Genomic DNA, 6,000 nt, shown 5'->3' on the forward strand with positions numbered 1-6,000 from the left:
CCCAGCACGTATGGGAAGCTGAAGCAGGTGGATTAGCTGAGGCCAGGAGTTCAAAACGAGCCTGGCCAACATAGCAAAACCCTGTGTCTACTGAAAGTACAAAAATTAGCTGGGTGCAGTGGTGGGCGCCTGTAATCTCAGTTACTCAGGATGCTGAGGCATGAGAATCACTTGAACCTGGGAGACGGAGATTGCATTGAGGAGGAGATGGTGCCACTGCACTCCATCCTGGGTGACAAGAGTGAGACTCTGTCTCAAAAAAAACAAAACAAACAAAAAAAAACAACCTGAATTATTTTTCTTAAATTTGGAGTTAGACTTCTCTAATAGGTTTTTTTTTTTTTTGAGACAATTTCACTCTTGTTGCCCAGGCTGGAATACAATGGTGTAATCTTGGCTCACCACAACTCCTGCCTCCTGGGTTCAACTAATTCTCCTGCCTCAGCCTCCCAAATAGCTGGGATTACAGGAATGCACCACCATACCTGGCTAATTTTGTTATTTTTTAGTAGAGACGGGGTTTTTTCATATTGGTCAGGCTGGTCTCAAACTCCCGACCTAAGGCAATCCGCCTGCCTCAGCCTCTCAAAGTGCTGGGATTACAGGCATGAGCCATCACACCCAGCCTAGACTTCTCTAATAGTTTTTGACATATTTATACAGAAAAAAATTAGAGATTTCTACACATTATTTTATCATCTACCTTTAATCCTCTTATCTTCCATTCAATGCTGACATATGGATTCTTATTCTGCACTGAAATTTTTTATTAGATGTTCAGAGTCCTAAGGATCTGGTTCTATGCTGTAGTAATTCTGAAACTTTTACTTGTAATATCTTACTCTCCAAATAAAACTATCTTTCCACTTCGCTCCCTTTAATTTACAGACTCCAGCAGGATCACTCAAGATCTGTTGATTTTGTCACCTTTTCATTCGTCCTTATCCCCCTTATGCACTGACTTCCCTCCTTAACTCAGATCAGCATCACTCCCTTGCGTGTACTCTCAGGTTCTCTGCTGGTCTCTCTCTTTTTTTTTTTTTTTTTTTGAGATGGAATTTTGCTCTTGTGGCCCAGGCTGGAGTGCAGTGGCATGATCTCGGCTCACTGCAACCTTTGCCTCCTGAGTTCAAATGATTCTCCTGCCTTAGCTTTCCAAGTAGCTGAGATTACATGCATGTGCCACCGTGCCCAGCTATTTTTTGTATTTTTGGCAGAGATGGGATTTCTCCATGTTGGTCGGGCTGGTCTTGAACTCCTGGCTTCAGATGATCTGCCTGCCTCGGCCTCCCAAAGTGCTGGGATTAAAGGCGTGAGCCACTGCACCTGGCTCTCTCTTAATTGTAGTTGTTTGACTATCAGTATCCTGACTATCCCTAAATCTTCATCTGTTCTCCGTGTATTTAGCTGGACTCATGGGGCCAAACTTAATGGAGAAAAAGCTGCCAACTAATATTACTCCAGGGTAGAGTATAGTGGCACAAACACTGCTCACTGCAGCCTCAAAAATCCTGTGCTTAGGTGGTCTTTCCACCTCAGCCTCTGGAGTATCTGGGACCACAGGAACATGCCACCATGCCCAGCTAATTTTTTTTTTTTTTTTTTTTTTTTTTTTTTTTTTTGTAGAGACAGGGTCTTGCCATGTTGCTCAGGCTGGTCTCGAACTCCCAGGCTCGAGCGATCTGCCCACCTCAGCCTCCCATAGCGCTGGGATTATAGGTGTGAGCCACTGCGCCCAGCCTATGTTTTTTCAGCCCATTCAATCTCCCACTCTTAGATTACTATTGCATATTTTTTCTTATTCTTCAAAGCTGTACTATAATATTTTCTGTCCTGTTTTACTCTCTGTTGCTAAACTTATTCCCTACTTCTCTGAAAAAAATTGAAGCACTGAGAAGAGAAAGAATTTTCATAAGCTCTGTCTCTGAAATATCTATTCATCTACCAGCATCTATGAATGTACATCTTCTCTTGTGTTGCAGGAGATAAATTATAATTTATCTATTCTTCCAGCTGAGGCCAGCCCTCTTCACTTCTGTATTTCAATTGATGTTGTCTCCCTTAAGGATAATGCTACAGCAGTTCTCCTTTTCTCTATTACATCATCAATTTCCACATCTCTGTTATAACCACCCCATTGGCATTTATGCTATTATTTCTTCCATCTTTAAAAAGGTACCCTTCTTAGGGCCAGACCTGGTGGTTCATGCCTATAATGGGGTCACCAGAGGTTAGGAGTTTGACACCAGCCTAGCCAACCTGGAGAAACCCTGTCTCTACTAAAAATACAAAAATCAGCTGGGCGTGGTGGTGCACGCCTGTAATTCCAGCTACTTGGGAGGCTGAGGCACAAGAATTGCTTGAACTCAGGAGGCCAAGGTTGCAGTGAGCCAAGATTGTGCCACCCCACTCCAGCCTGGGCAACAGAGTGAGACTCTGTCTCAAAAACAAAAACAAAAATCAAAAAACAAAAAGAAAGAAAATGCTTCTCTAGATCCTGTTTCCGTTTTTAGCTACTGCCCCATTTCCCAATTGTCTTAATTTACTATCGAACATTTTTTCCCCTTTCAGGACATTCTAACATGATCTTTGTCCCTGGCAGTATACCACATCACTAAATCTAATGATAACTTTCAGTTTTTATCTTAACCAATTTAACTTTGCAACTTTGCCTCCTTGACACAGTTTTTCAAGGTTACCTGCGTACCGCACTCTTTGGCTTTTTGTCTACCTCATTGATTACTTTCTCTCTAATGAGTATGTGTTGCAATACTCAATGACTCTGTCATTGGGTCTTCTCTTTTTACACTTAACTAGGCTTATTTCCTTCATCTTTGGCTTTAAATACCAACTATGGTCTGAGTCCCAAGAATTTTCTCTCCAGCCCCATTCCCTCCTCTGAACTCCAGACCCATGTCCAATTGCCTAATTACCATCTCTACGTATAGAACTAATAACTTCTCAGATTTAACATGTCCATAACTAAGCTCTTGATATTGCTGATATTTGGACTTTGTTTTTATGAGGTTTTTTTTTTTTTTTTTTTTTTTTAAGTCCTTACTGTGTGTTTGGCACTGTGCTAAATGCTTTATATACTTTGCTGCGTTTAGTCAGGACAACAGCTCTGAGGTAGCTCCATTTTATTTATGAGGAAAGTCCAGCTCAGATTAGATAGTATGTTTCAAGGTTACAAAGCCAAAGCGGTTAAACTGGGATTCAAACCTGAGCTTGGTGTACTACCAGTAATATTATATTAAAGACATAGGATAAGGAATATTATCCTTGTTGGTATTTACCTAAGGGTTTATATGCCAAATGCTATGTTAGGCATTGGGGTACAAAGATGAATACAGAAGCCTCCGGACTCCATATTTGGCTTTACTGTTGGCCTCTACATTTCATCTAGAAAATAGCAAGAGTAATCTCTCTAAAACTTGTCGTGCCATGCCACTCCTTTGCACAAAATCATCTAATAGCTTTCCATCTTCCTCAGAATAAATTCAGAATTCTTATTCTATGTGCCATGGCCCCTGGCTACCTTTCTAACCTTCTCTGACCTTAATCTTCTATGACTTAGTACCTGTTGCTCTCCAACCACCTTGTCTTTGCTGTTGTTTGAACAAACCAAGCATGTCCCTTAGAGCTTTGTACCTGCATTCTCTCTGACCAGAATACCCTTCCACAAGATAATTTGGATGACTTACTCCCTCACCTGCTGTCTGCTCTAAATATTCTCGTGTCTGTTCAATATTACCATATCAGAGAGGCCTTCCTCACTGTCTCATCTAAAATATTACCCTGTCCCCCTACTCTGCCCTAAATATCTGCTGTTATTATTATAAATATATACTAACCCATTTAAAATGACCCCTCTCACTCTTTCTACCTATTTGTATTTTCTTTGTAGTACACATTGCTACTTCTACTGGGCAACATTCCAGTTGGAAGCACTGTGGCCTGGACTTTGAGATTTAGCAGTCACTTGAATCTGAGACGATTGTCTAGGCAGGGAAAGTATAGATAGAGACAGAATGCTGGTCATCTTTGTTTTGGTGAATGACCCTAGACAGGAGCACAGGTACAGGATGCAGAGATGAAATGACCCTAGACAGGAGCACAGGTACGGGATGCAGCCAGCTGGTAGCTATGAAGTGGACAACATGTAGTTTCCTCAAATGGGGATTGAAGCTATGACCTAGGGCCTCATTAATAAATGTTCTAATTTGTTAGACTTTCTGGTGATAAAAGAAATCAAAGGAGGCCGGGTACAGTGGCTCACGCTTGTAATCCTAGCACTTTGGGAGGCCAAGGCAGGTGGATCATGAGGTCAAGAGATTGAGACCATCCTGGACAACATGGCGAAACCCCATCTGTACTAAAAATACAAAAACTTAGCTGGGCATGGTGGCGCATGCCTGTAGTCCCAGGTGCTTGGGAGCCTGAGGCAGGAGAATTGTTTGAATCCAGGAGGCGGAGGTTGCAGCGAGCTGAGATCGCACCACTGCAATCTAGCCTGGTGACAGAGCGAGACTTAGTCTCAAAAAAAAAAAAAAAAATTAAAGGATAAAATGCTTTGCACTGCCTGTCTTTTCAGACTTTCTACTCGAACCTTAAATGTAACTGCAGAAAACGTTTATTGCTCACTGGTCTGTTCCAAGCACCGGGCTATGTGCTTTAAACATATTGGCATCTAGTCCTTATAAAAAATCTATTAATTTTGGCCAGCCATAGTGGCTCATGCCTGTAATTCCAGCACTTTGGGAGGCTGAGGAGGGAGGATTGCTTGAGGCCAAGAGTTCAAGACCAGCCTGGGCAACATAGCGAAACCCCATCTCTACAGAAAAGTATAGAAATTAGCTGGGCATGGTGGCATGTGCCTGTAGTCCCAGCGGCTCGGGAGGCTGAGGCGGTAGGATTGCTTGAGCTCTGGAGGTGCTGGATGCAGTGAACTGAGATCACACCACTGTACTCCAGCCTGGATGACAGAGCAAGACCCTGTCTCAAAAAAAGCAACTATGAATTTCATAGAAATTAACTGAGGTTCTGAGAGATGATACTACTGGCCCATAGTAAGGTGTCCAGCAAGTGGTGGGCCCAGGGTTAAATCCAAGGTGGTCTAGCACTGCTTTGTTTTTGTGCATATTAATCTGACACTCACATATCTCATATACATGATCCAATTTGCTGGCACTGCCAACCTTCTGGTTCTTCCTGGATTCTGGTTCTTAAAGTAGACTTGTTGCTTAGGCAAATTTTTATTTCTCTTGTTTGCCCAGAGGGGGATCTTCAGAAAAGATGGGAGAGGACTTTGAAGTTCTGAGGCTTGTGGGTAGCTCATTACTGAATTAGATTTACTGAGAAACATTGGTAGAGTGTGTTTTTCACAAGACAAATAGGGAAATGACAGCAGCAGTCAAAATACGTAGGCTTGTATCTTGACATTGTCATCTAGTAGCCGTACAGCCTTGGGCAGGTAGCTTTATTTTCGTTATCTATAAAGTAGGCAAAACAATAGTAGCCATCTCACAAAATGGCTGGATAGTTCAAATGTGGTATATCTAAAGCACCTAACACAGTTCCTGGCATATTTTAGACACTACAGATATAGACTCTAGTATAAGAATTCTTTAAGCCTGGGGTGCAGAACTAGGGAGGAGCAGTTGAAGTCAAGATTGATCAGTAGTGAAATCTGAATTGGCACAGAGAAATAATGTGGTATACCCAGAGATAGCCTCCTATGACTTCTTCTACATTTTTAAAAGCAATCATATGGGCCGGGCACCGTGGCTCATGCCTGTAACCCCAGCACTTTGGGAGTCTGAGGCAGGTGGATCACAAGGTCAAGAGTTCGAGACCAGCCTGGCCAACTCTACTAAAGATACAAAAAATTAGCTGGTGTACTCCCAGCACTTTGGGAGGCCGAGGCAGGTGGATCACAAGGTCAAGAGATCGAGACCATCCTGGTCAACATGGTGAAACCCCGTCTCTACTAAAACTACA

At 42.5% G+C, this 6,000-nt stretch overlaps 1 protein-coding gene across 3 annotated transcripts in view; it reads left to right on the forward strand.

The window, feature by feature from the left end:
• Positions 1-6,000, forward strand: part of RLF (RLF zinc finger) — a 79,019-nt gene that overhangs the window by 40,107 nt on the left and 32,912 nt on the right. The window lies entirely within an intron of this gene.

This window comes from Sapajus apella, unplaced genomic scaffold (assembly GCF_009761245.1).
Source record: "Sapajus apella isolate SASKATOON/1434 unplaced genomic scaffold, GSC_monkey_1.0 scaffold62, whole genome shotgun sequence".
Lineage (NCBI taxonomy): Eukaryota > Metazoa > Chordata > Mammalia > Primates > Cebidae > Sapajus > Sapajus apella.